Here is a 14,277-nt window from a genome sequence, read left to right on the forward strand (position 1 = left end):
AAAGGGTGATTGTTCTTCACTTGTAGTAATGATTGTAGATATTTTGACCGGGTGAAAGAAGAAGTTTCAAGCAGGAAGTCGAGTTCAGCGAATGAAGCGACGAATTATGCCCTGAACGTGGAAGATGAAGAGTTGCCAAGACTCTTTGACTATCTAGCTCGAACTAGCGAGAAACGAGACATGGACATATCAATACACCTGAGTTTCTGCAAGGGAAAGGGAATTGCGAAGTGTGATGGAAAAGGAAAGGGTTCGACTTAAACGGCTGATTTGAATTTGTTGTATGTATTATCGTAACGTACGAACGGTTTGGTCGTTGTAGGCTATAAGATGTAGGATTAATCTTGTCAAAATTGTTTGATCGTTTGACATATGATTGTTATTAAGTTTGTTGTAATATATGTTATGGTTTCTAGAACTTTATTATATACTTGTTTTCGTTTTTGTTTGCAAACATCGTGGTCGAATTATTTAACAAAAAAGGCTTGTGTTTTGTAGTTGATAACATTTGTTATGTCCCCCAAAATGAAAGTTTCCTATACTAAACTAGGCTCCAGGTAAGTATAGTAGACAAGGCAACTCTCGATTCTTCAAGTTAAGATAAGCCCAAATATTTATGTATATATGAAGGATTTTTCGAGGATTGAAGATTAAAAGAATTAAAAGACCTAAAGTATCTTCTTATTGTGTTTAGACTTTAGACTTGTCGCAACTACTTCAATTTACTGTATGTTGAAAATCCTTGTCAATGCAATAATGATAATAAAAATTGTTTACCGTAAAGCAAGTAAATAATATGGCAGAGTGTGTACATTTGAATAGTCCAACAATAAAATACAAATACGTGTACATTTGAACTAAGTTCACAAGTCTTAACACGTTTTTATCTAACATATTGTGTAATAGAAAAAGCTCTTTTTTATCAAAAATAAATGTTAGCCAACTAATGCAAAAAATGTAGACAAAGCATACTAGTTTGTTACAGTTTACAATAATCTATCTCACAAGCTGGATGGACAAAAAACTTCATGTGATAGAAACACCATGATAGAGCATAATTTTCAATTTTTATTACATCATCGATATCTCATCATGAGAGGCTGATGGTCCATGAGATAGCTGAAAATGTTGGTGCAAAAAAATAATAATAATAAAAAATGGATGGTCCATCATCGTCCTCAATCTCCTCCATCTCATCCTGATCTAGGATAGCTTCATCATCAAAGTGATCAATTCATGCTAAAAAGCTCGATCAATAATTCAAACACAATAAGTTACATATTCAGCAATAACTTTAAACAACTAAACAAATGCTTCTGGAAATAAGGACTCAATTTTTTCACAATTATTTCTTCCCCCCAAAAGGTACCATGAAACAGAAATGTTCAAAACACATAAATACAAAAAGGTGAAATTGTTACACAAATACTACATACAACAAAACACATCTTCAATCATAATGGCAAACAACTTGAATATAACAGCTCACAAACTAACTATTATGGCAGTCATGTCTGAAATAGAAAATTGTCGAAAACTTACAACAACTTCTATTTATAAGGTTAAAAAATAAAACAGAAAGAGTGGGTAGAAATCAAATATACCTTCCTGTCAAGGAACACAAGCCAATGTTGCCTTGATTTGGTATATATTGATAGTAGTATGGCATGACATGACCTAGGCTAGAAGATAAAGTTTAGAATATGGTTAAATGGATATAGTCATACATAAATACCTAAGGAACCTGATTAATATATTTACCTTGAGCATTTCTTATAACATTCGTAGGTGGTAAAGCCTGACTGGCATTATAACCCTACATGAAATAACATCACATTTAACACCATCAAATAAGTGGACGAATTAACATAATGTATTCACCAATAAGTGTTGTGAATATTATCATGGCAACGACATAGTACACTGTGGTAGTTGAGATGCCTGAATGTTTGTTGCTTCCTCTTATGTACTGTGAAGCCCAGCTCTTGACTTCTTCCCCTTGTTTGACGTGGAAGTGGCCTGCATGGTCATAAATAAAAATCATTATATGGCTTCAAATTCCCAATATATTAAGAGGGTAAATATAAAAATACTTTTGCGCTCATCGAAGAGGACTCCAATGGGCTTTTCCGTTTTAGTTTCCTTGGAGCACCCTTTCGACTCGAAGCTATAGGATCTAATATGCTAGCTCTACTAGTGTTTTGCGAATCATTACAAGTAGAGCCTAAGTTTAAATTATTTTACGAGCGAGTAGTACTTTCAATACTTGATATTGACATCCTCAACTCTTATGCTTGTGATTTTATCCAATCCATTAAAGTACGTGTCAACCTTTCTTCATTTTCCATGAGGTCTGCAACTTTTGAAAAAGCTCGACACATATCGTAGTACCTCAACTGTCCAAGGTACTCATCAATCCATCGTAATTCACTATGACTCTTGTGTGTGCTCTACTAATATCTCTCATCCATCTCCTTAGTATGGCCATACTCGGTATCGCCGTGATGTCGTTACAAATCAAAACTACGATCACATACCTGCAAATAATTCCTCGAAACTCGAACAAGCGGTGTACAAATCAATTCGCATGACTCCCTCTGAAATGAAACGTAAAAAATACTTTTTTCGGTGCTCGTTTTGTACGACATGCTCCTCCACATCATAAGTCGTCCAAAAACAGTCATTGTTATTTTCAGATATATACCTTCTCAATTAATTCCTGTCTAAATTCTTTGAACTTCAAAATGGTATAAATTGTTAAAATTGCTTTTTCAAAAGATGTTGCACAGGACACCATTTGGGATAATAACTTGAAATTAGGCTGAAACTCCTTCTCAACCTTAGTTCTCAATGTTCTTTCGTACTGTTCAATAAACTGCTTCAACAAGATTTTTGAATGCTCAAAACCCATCAAAAAATGTATTCATATCTCAATTCGTAGGGTTGTGGATGTCCCTGCCGAGAACGTGCTCTTCAAATAACATGGAACCCAACAATCCCTGTTCTTGTACAATTCCAATAATCAATCATTATCGTGCAAGTCATACATATCGAGCATCAACCTCCAACCTTCTTTGAACTCTTCAACAGGATCTAAATCATATACCAATCCATTTATAGCAAAAAAACATTGAGCTCTTATAAATTTGGTAGCCAAACTTTTCCCCGGCTTTTTTATGATGTGCCACAAACACCATCTATGATTTATTTTCGGAAAAACAATCTCAAGTGCATTTAGTATTGCCCAATCTTGATTAGTAATGATTTCATTAGGAGCTTCACCATGCATGTACTCAAACCATGTCTTGAACAACTACACAGAAGTTTGTGTCCTCATTCGATAACAACCCATAACCTAATAGTGTAGATTGTCCATGATGATTCACCGCGATAAAGGGACAAAGGGCACGTTGTACTTATTTGTGAGGTACGTAGTATCGAAAGTAACAACATCGTCAAATTCTTTGTAAGATTACCTACATCTATTATCTGCCCAAGAAATCCATATTGAAGAAAAATTCCGAGCACCGTGCCTGCATCTTTAAAAAGTACACCTATATTGTGACAACATCTACTTTCTCCAAGGCGTATTCGTCTTTCTTGTTCAACATAATTCCAACAATACATCTATTAGAGTCCTTCTTGCGATTGTGACACAATTTGACTTAGAGTTAGAACAACTTGATGTGAAAACTGCCTTCTTGTATGGTTCATTAGATGAAACCATGCATATGACTCAACCAAGATCGTTTGAAATAAAAGGGAAGGGGAACTTAGTATGTCTCTTGAAAAAAATCTTTGTATGGCCTGAAACAGGCCCCTAAGCAGTGGTATAAAAGATTTGGTTCTTTTATACAAAGTTTGAATTTTAAGAAATCAGAATATATCCCTGTTTTTACTATAAAAGAGATGGTGAATCTGAATTTTTTTTATCTTCTCTTATATGTTGATGATATGTTCCTTGCTGGTCATAATTCTGTTGCACTTAACTCAATTAAAAAAAATCAGGATTTGAAATGAAAGAATTAGGACCAGCTAAAAAAAATTTGGGCATGGAAATAAAAAGGAATAGAATAAATGGAAAGTTGTTTCTGACACAAAAATCTTATGTTGATAAGGTAGTCAAAAGATTTTCCTTTCATGATGCTAAGCCTGTTAGTCTACCAGCATGAAATTATCTGTTGATCAATTACTTAAAATTGAAGATAAATATAGAAGAATGATGAATGTACCATATTCTAATGATGTTGGATCTGTAATGTATGTTATGGTATGCTCTAGACCTGATATTGCTTATACTATAAGTGTGCGAAGCAGATTTATGAGTAATCCAGGCAAATTACATAGGCAATGTATGAAAAATCTAATTAAGTATCTGAAAGGGACTAGTTAGTTAGGATTAATGTTAAAAACTAATAAAAATGGACTTAAACTAAAAGGCTACGTGGATTCAGATTTTGCTGGAAATCCAGATAACAGAAAATCCACAACTGCATATTTTTATGTCATTAATGATACATGCATTAGCTCGAAGTCCCAACTTCAAAAACTGGTTGCATTATCTTCAACCGAGGTCGAATACATTGCTGCAACTGAAGCAATCAAAGAGGGATTATGGTTGAAGGGTTTACTTGGTGAATTAGGTCTTATAGAAAATCAAGTGGAGCTGTGTTCTGACAATCAAAGTGCAATCTTCTTAAGTAAAAATCCTATTTTACATGATAGATCCAAGCATATAGATGTTAAGTTCCATTTTATTAGAGGTATTTGATAGGGAAGATATTAAATTGATCAAAATTCCTACTAAGGTAAATCCTGTAGATGCTGGAACTAAGGTAATCCCTATTAGTAAATTTTCTAATTCTTTGAGATTAATTAATCTTGAAGAATACTAACTTTGTTTTCTTTGCAGGTGAATAGAGCAAGTGTAGTTAGATTAAGTTTTAAATCCACTTAAGTACTGTCACAAAATGCAGCAAAAGGTGAAAATTGTGATGTTTGGTTTGCTGAATTTTGTGTGGCTTAGATTAAGTTTCAAATCCACTTATGTATTGTCACAAAATGCAGCAAAAGGTGGAGACTGTAATATTTGGTTTGCTGAATTTTGTGTGGCCCAGTTAATAAAAAATGGACCGAGATGTATGGCCCAAGCTTGGAGGCCCAATTTGGTAATCCAATAAGGTGAAATCTCTAGAATATTGAAACCGGCTCTGGAATTGAAGGAACTGAAACACGTTTTTTCTGTTATCAAATGACTCTTCTTCCAGATTTATGACACGTGGCAAGTGATGGACGGTTGGATGACCAAAAATATGTCACTCTCATATAAAAGGAACGTGAAAAGCCTTTAGGGTTTCAGACAATTTTTGAGCAGCTTCTATATATTCTTCAAGTTTTTCATCTTCTCTGTATTTCGATTATTCTCTCTTAGATCTTGTGTGATTTGTTGAGAGAAATAAAAATTAGATAAACTCTTGTGTGAGTTCATTATGCTATGAGACGTTTTGTGGTGATTGAGAATCTGGAACTGTGTTCTATGTAACTCGAACTCTTTGCTTATTTTGGACGGTATATAGTAGATTTTGAGGTTAATCCTAACGGATGCTCAATGGGGATTAAGCGTTTGAAGCGATCGCCGAACCTCGGGGCCTTTGGGCAAAAAAAAATTGTGTTTTCTGATCTTGTTATGTTTTTCTTGTTGTGTTCGATTTATAAACTACAACACAAATAATTTTCTAAGTATTACAATCATAATCTAACAAGAAGTCATGATTATCATTTTCCATAATTTCTTGTCTTGAATAGAATAAAAATGAATAATGTATAAGTTATCAGTACTTTCACGCCAAATCTATCTCTATTTATTTACAAAAAACAGTAAAGATATATGCATGGAGAAAACCAAATGGAAAAATAAAATGGATCAATTCTGCTGAGTGGGGAGCACATGGCTTATTGGTGTATGATTAATTTCAACATTTACACAGTAATACAGTCCTAAGATATGTTTTTCAAGTTCAGCATTGATTCGGAAAAATTAAAGGGTGACTTCGAATAGTTTAAAATCGTCTCCCATGGTGTTCACTCACAACTAAACTGGAAGACCAGAAATTCATTATGCTCTATTGAAGTTTTGAAACCCTGTACCAGTTCTGTAGTGGGTTTCCTGTAGGGATGTGTTAAGGTGGGCCCAACACATGTGACAGGGCCACCATTATGTACCCTTTATTTACACAAGGGTTCTCCTTTCCTTTAAAAAATAAAAAAAAAAAAAAAAAAAGGTTGAACCCCAATTTTGAGAGCTCCCACCTCTCCCCTAGAGTTTTGTGAGGGAGGTAAATAGCGAAATGTGTCCCAACAGGTCAGAGAACAAGAGTTGTCTGTACATTGCGCCTACAAGGAGTCTATTTCCATGTATCAGAATCGAACCCTCACATTGCGACGTGAAATAACCTCACTGCTATCCTTTGCACCAGTGGACTATACCCCGTGGGGCAGGATTTTCCTTTCCTGTACCCCCACACCCTACGACTTTGCACCCCTAAACAATGTTTCACCCAATTGAATTAAAAATCCCCAAATTATCACCTCAAATCCCTAAATTGCGATTGCTCCTAAAAATTTGGTAAACCTGTTTGCTTCATCTTCTACCCTACACACGGCCCAACCAAATTCGTGAAATAAGGACCACTTTCATTGAAAAATTCACACCGCTCAAATGGAGGGACCTCATAGAGGTACATTTTTTGACATTTATACACATTTATGCATTCTCGTAAATAATTTGTCCCTATGAGGAAATACTTTTTTACATAAATAATATTTTCGTTTTGTAGTCTTTTTGTGCATGCCCCACACCAATTTTATTGATTTTATATATTTTCTTTGTTAGTGTTAAACTTGAAATGTTCAAACGATGTTACTCGATTATGATTACTCGGTTTTATTTTAAATGTGCATGCAATTCCGGGAATGAGAAATATCCGGACTTTATTACCTCTATGAATGAGTTGGATTTTGAAGAAGACGATGCTCTCTATGATGAGAATGTGACTGAAGAGATTGAAGTTGATTTTGACGGGATGATGAGCAAGACCCGGACTTCAATGATTTTGAGAGGGAGTTAAATTCAAATGATGATGATGATCTGATATTCGAGCATGTTGTAACAGATGATAATGACGACCCAAACTTTATTGCATCTAAGAATAACTTAGAAGATGACATATTGGATGACCGTTATGTAAGGGAACGGATTGAAGTTAGTCTCAATACAAATGATTTAGGACATGTAGATGAGACAGGGAATACATCTCAAGCTGAAGGAGTTTGAAGCGGATGAATTGGAATATCCACCTTCCGAAGATTTAGTATTTGGTGATTCATCGAACGACGAGGTTGGCTGCAAGTTCAGATAGTTTTTGGCCGAGACTCATATGAGCAATCTCAATTTAGGCATTGGAGGTGATGATATGGTAATTTTATTGGGTGAAAAATATTTTTTTGGTATTCAAAGTCATGTGGTGTAGGTGCATTTTTTAGGTTATTTGGATTAGAAATTGGATTTGTTAATTTTTAAGCGGCCACTGCCCTTCACATGTGTTTTCAGTCCACCACGTCAACTTCGATGGTAACGAAATTTGGTGAGTGATGGATGTGGTGCAACAGCTGAAAGTTCAGTGACCATTTGGAAGCAATTTGAAGTTCAATGAGTAAGTTTTGCCCATGTTAAAATTCGGTGATTATTGAAACATTTATTCATTATTATAAGATCATGTTCTAATTTAAATATTTAAGCATTCTTATAAAATTTTGACTAATATTATGAACAAAGGCGAAGCAAGCCTGAAGAAACATATGAAATCAAAATTTTTGAACTAAACTTGATAATGTGTAATGTGCTTTGAACTAGAAAAGTCAAACAATATTGTCAAATAATTAAGGGATAAAATGTAATTCTGTATTGTGTTTAAAGTCTCTTTATGTAGCAAGAAATGAACCATTGGTGTAAGCATTTTGTGACTATCAAGAAAGTTTCAACTCCTATCCTCTCTCTTTCTTTGTTTTTCTGCAGAATATCTGCTGGTTTATTTCTTCTTCATTATATATCAGTTTTTGGCATTTCATAGCCGAAACTACAGCCAACATATTTGGTATTAGAGCATCTTGGTTATATCTTTCCATTTGCAACTGAGATTTGGCAGAAAGAGTTTTTTTAAAATGTTTTTTGTAGAAAAGAAGATGACAAGCACCAGTGGTTCAAGTGAGAGCTTACAACAATCACTTGTTCCGATTTTTTACGGGCAAAATTATGATTTTTAATGTGTGAAGATGAAGACTTCATTTCTTGCAATGTATGTATGAGATATGGCAGAAAGTGGCTTTGAAGCAACTAAAAATAAAGAAGGGCTATCAGATGCCGAGAAGTAGGAACTTAAGGAATTTAGATATAAGATGCAAATACTTAAGGAACTTAAGGTGACTGATTCAATTTTTCCAAGACAAATTAGGGCAAACAAAGCAAATGATACTTGGGAGATCTTAAGAAAAGAAGATTAATGAGATTTGAAGGTAAGAGCCATTAAACTTCAATCTCTTAGATGAAAATTCAAAAATATGAAGATGAAAGATAATGAATATGTTAAAAGAATTTTTCGATAGATTTAATGAACTTGTAAAACAAATGAAGTCATATGGTGAGAAGGTTTCAAATGCAAAAATGGTGAAAAATATTCTGATTAGTTTGCCTGAAAAATTTGATCCACCAGTGGCTGTGATTAAAGAAACCAACGATTTAGAGAAGTTGGAAGTAGAAGAATTGATGTGTTCTTTGAAATCATTTGAGGAACAATTAAATTGATGCTCTGAAAAGTTAATTGCAATCGCATTTCAATCTAAACTCAGTGTTGGTCATAAGAATGTTGAAACACAACAATATTGTGGTGAATAATGAGTAAAGGTGAAAGAAGTGGTAGAGGAAGATGAAGGAGAAGAGGTCAAGGTAAAAATAACTTTGAAAGGAGTTTTAATGAGTGATATTTATCACAAAAGTGTAAAATCTACAAGAAAAGCAACCATGACGAAAATGATTGTTGGTTCAAGTGTAAGTCACAATGCCACAATCGTAAGAGGTTTGGTAATCTGAAAAGAGATTGCAGAGTAAAGAACACCAAACAAGATAATTATGCAGCCAAGAAGGACAGTGAATCAAGCTTATTTTTTGCTTCTATGAGTGCAGAGAACTGACAAATGTTTGATGCTTCTCAAGTTTAAATTGCTTCAAGTATCAAGAAACTCTATGATTTTTGGATAGTGGATGCACCAATCATTTGACATCGAACGACAATATCTTTATTGACATAGAGAAGTCAAATTCAAAAGTGAGATTGAGGAATTGAGATTTGGTAGATGTGAAAGGAAAATGAGCAGTTGGAGTTGAACAAAGGAGGGTTCAAGATTTATTGGGGATGTCATGCATATGCCAAATTTGGATCAAAATTTACTAAGAGTTGGACAGCTTGTAGAGAATGGTTATTCTTTATATTTTGAAGATGATACTTGTGCTATTTGTGATAAAAGAGTTGGGAATTTGCTCATAGCAAAGCTGAAAATGAAGAATAGAAGTTTTCCTTTAAACTTCAAACATTTGATTGACAAAGCTTTTGAATGGTGGATAATGATTCATGGTTATGGTACAAAAGACTTGGTCGCTTGAACTTTCAAGGCCTGAAATTATTACGGCAGGAAAAAATGGTGCAGGGACTTTCAAAAATTGAGGAAAATATGAAATTTGTGAAGGATACGCACTTGGAAAGCATCATTGGCAACTGTTTTCAAAGGGAGTAGCTTGGATGGCAAAAATGCCACTTGAATTGGTGCACGGGGATTTATGTTGACCTATGCATACACCATCTCACTATTTCTCTTTATTGACGATTTTACAAGAATGACTTGGGTTTATTTTATGAGACAAAAATTTGAAGTTTTTACAATATTTCTAAAATTCAAGATTTTTGTTGAGTAACAAAGTGGCAGTTTAATAAAAGTTTTAAGATATGATAATGGTAAAGGGTATGCTTTAAAAGAACTTGATATATTTTGTGAAGAGGAAGATGTTGAAAGGCAGTTAATAGTTAGCTATACTTCGCAACAAAATGGGGTATTGGAGAGAAAAAATCAAACTGCAATGGAGATGGCAAATACTATGCTACATAAGAAAAAGCTTCCAAATGTTTTCTGGGCTAAAGCAATTTGTATATCTATTATTTAATAAATAGATGTCAAACAAATCTTGTGGAATAAAACATCAATAAAAGCTTGGAATGAGAGAAAAACCATCGGTGAAGCATTTGAAAGTGCTCGGGTGCTTTTGCTGTCCTCAACTAACAAAAGAGAAGCAACACAAGCTTGATGAAGCAAGTGAAAAGTATATTTTCATTGGATGTAACTCACAGTCTAAGAGTTATAAATTATACAAATTGAGGACTAAGAAAGTGATCATTAGCCGTGATGCGTTGTTTGATGAGAATGTTATATGTAATTGAGAAAATGAAGAAGTTGAAAGAAATGTTGCTGACCCAATAATTTAACCTCAAAATTGAGCCAATGATAATTTGGAAAATGAAGAAAATGCAAGTCAACCAAGCTCATCATCATCATCACCAAGTAGCCCATCAAGTCCCTCTAGTTCTAGTTCATCACCACCGAGCTCAATTCCAAGAAAAATGCGAAATTTGAATGATGTTTAAGCAAGATGCAACTTTTGTATGGTTGAATTGAAATTTTTGAAGAAGCCATGAAGGAGTGTTGGAAAAAAAGCAAGGAGAAAACGATAGAAATAATTGAGAAAAGTAAAACTTTGAAGCTAGTTAAAGGGCCAAAAAGGAAAGATGGCATAGGTGTAAAATGGGTCTGCGAGATGAAGCATAATTCAGAATGATCATTCAAGAGAAATAAAGCAATATCAGTTGTCAAAAGGTATGCACATCAACCCAGGATCGACTTTGATGAAACTTTTGCTCCGTTATTCATCTAGACAATATAAGAGCACTCATAGCTCTTGAAGCCCAAAAAAGGTTGGTTATTGTACTAACTTAATGTTAAATCAGTGTTTCTAAAATGAAGAACTGAAAGAATGTGTATGTTGAACAATCTCAAGGTTTTGTTGCAAAGGGATAAAAACCAAATTGATATAAGCTACAAAAGGCATTGTAGGGGCTCAAACAAGCATTGAGGGTTTGATATAGCCCCCATTTTGCCCCCATTTTTTGGTAATGAAAATGGGTGGAATAGTGTTTTTTTGAAAAATGAGTGGTTGAAAAAGAAGGAAAAGTTTTCGATGTATGTGTAATATTATGTTATAGAAGATTGTGTGATTGAAAATAGGAGAGAGAAAAATAGAGTGGAATAGAATGTAATTTAATGGGGGCCAAACGAGAGCTCTAGTCAAATTGATGGTTATTTTCAGCAATATGAATTTCTTAAAAGTAAAAGTAAGCCAATATTATACGTAAAACATTGAGGTAACACCGATGTACTTTAAAATTGACATGATGAAAAGATATGAAATGAGTGATGTCCAAACAAGCACCGAGAGTTTGATATAGTCAAATTGATGGTTATTTCCAGCAATTTGAATTTCTTAAAAGTAAAAATAAGCCAACATTGTATGTAAAACATCGAAGTAAAACTGGTGTACTTCAAAATTTATACAATGAAAAGATATGAAATGAGTGATTTAGGGCTGCTACCTTTTCTTGGTATGAAAATATATTGAGATGGGAAAAAGTGTTTATATCTTAAATGAAATATGCTTAAAAGTGCCTAAAAAATTCAGACTATTTGGGTGTAAAAGCGTTGAAAATCCACAAGTTTCTAGTGAGAAATTGATGAAGGATGATGGAGAAAAGAAAGTGAATGAAACTCTTTATAGAAGGTTGATTGAAAACTTATTTTATCTTATCGCTACAAGACTGGATGTCATGTATGCAGCAAATTTACTTTCAAGATTCATGGATGATCCAAGCCATAAGCATTTTGGTATTTGAAAAGGAGTTCGGAAATATATAACGGGAACAACAAATTTTGGGATTAGATTTGAGAAGAATTTGGAAGTGAAGTTAAGAAGCTTTTGTGATGGACTTGAACAATACAACCGAAAACCCATATGTGAGAAATATTACGTGACCAAATAATGCAAGTTGCAAAAGTAAATTTTGATATTGAGTAGTTGATCATATACGAACCAATAATGCATCATGTAATATAACATGATCCCAAACAGAAATTGAAAGTTTTGTATGTGGCTATATGCAACTGACTATTCAATGGTAGTCACAATTAACATACAGTAATCATTGAATGCTTATAATATAAATTCACCAGCATTTTCAAGACAACTTGTATTGATTGAGTAATCGAAAAATTAAGCTTTTAATTTTACAATTTGGGCAAGTAGTCTAGCAAAAGCATTCCTAGTAGAAAATAAGCAAAAATGTGACAATTTAGTAGAAGAATCAATTAACACTATAAAATAACGAAATGGTCTACATGGTGAATGTATTGGCTCACATATATTTTCATGAGTTCTTTTCAAAAAAGTTGAAAATTCAATGTTGACATTTCTAGTTGAAAATCTAATGACTAACTTATCTTGTAAACAAGCAATACATGAATAATCATTAAGTAAAAAAAAAAATGGTTCTTTAGTAAATGGTCATGTGTTGTTGATTATTCGACGCATTATTATAACTATTGAAAGTCTAAGTAGATCATGCCAAATTGGGGGGGAAATAAAACTTTTTGTATCAACAAACTTCTGGTTTGTATAATGTTTAATTCGATCATTTTTATTAAAAGAAGTTATGCAAAAATATTCTATATTATTTTTTTGTCCATTGCATCAGATATTTTTAAAACTAATCAATTTTTTTCTGATTTATTCGAATAAAGTACTTCGTCAATAGATAATTTTATATTATTTGACAAAATAATACAAGCTCTTCCCAAGCCTCAACGATATTTGATATACCTAATATTGTATTAATATTATTTTCTAGTTATGTTAAGTCAAAAAATAAAAATAAAAATTCTTGAAGAATAGTACGTGTAACTGCACTATCAACTATACATGTCTTGGCAATTCATCCCGAATTTATAAATATAACAAAATAAATATTTTCAAAAAATTAATTTTATAATTAAAATGAGTTAAGCAATACTTTAATCAACTAGCAATAGTTTAACTATATAATGTCTCGAACTTTAAAAAAATTAAGAAAAACATTATTCAGACTAATTTATAAATCAAAATAAACTATTAAAATACTAAAAAATAAACTAATCAATATTATCGAGCATATCACCTCCTATCAAATGATCAATACATTAAACCATCATAATCAGTGATTCTCTCTACTTTTCCTTTTTCTTCGATTGATTTTGAATAGAGATCCATAAGATATTTTGTCGTAAGACTTATACGAGCCAAATGTCATTTCATTCCATATCTAAAATAATTTTTTATGCTCTTTTTTGGATATACTACTTTTGTTTGTTTTATACCTTTTAAATTGTTGCATTCTTGTTAATAGTTTTGTTGTTATTTCGTCCATGATTTCTCCCACGTTCGTGTCATCTAAATCCGTGTTCACGTCCACGTTCATATCTTGATATTGCATTTACTTTAGGTAATGAGTACCATTTGCTTCAAAAAAATACAGTAAATTTTGATTCAGGCAATGGTACAAAACTAGTTAGATATAACTCGTGGTTTTTTATTAGCAGATAATTATTTTGTTCAACTGTAAGTAAGCAAGATATGAATTTTTAGTACTTTTAAAATCACGCTCACGATATTGCTGATGTAAGAGCACATTCGAGACTGAAAAAAAGTTTTCTCTAACATATCTTCATTAGTAATTATTTCTCCACACACGATCAATTTTAAACATATTCTGAATAATTCGTAATTGTAGTCACTAACAGTTTTAAAATCTTGCTAACTAAGATGCATCCATTCATAATAGGCATTGAGGAGGACTGTATTCTTCTAGTGGTCATTTTTTTTTAAAGAACTCGTAAATCCTTCATAGTGAGTCGTGAGGTATTTAATTTTCAATCCATCATGAAATTAGCGACGAAGGAAGATAAGTGATTTAGCACGATCCTACATGGATTCTTTATTTTCTTCTATTATTGTCTCTCACAGATCCTTTGAGACAAGGTAAACTTCAGTATCGAGGACCTATTACAAATAATTTTTGTCAAATATATTCA

This window comes from Olea europaea, chromosome 15, assembly GCF_002742605.1.
Source record: "Olea europaea var. sylvestris chromosome 15, O_europaea_v1, whole genome shotgun sequence".
Classification (NCBI taxonomy): Eukaryota; Viridiplantae; Streptophyta; class Magnoliopsida; order Lamiales; family Oleaceae; genus Olea; species Olea europaea.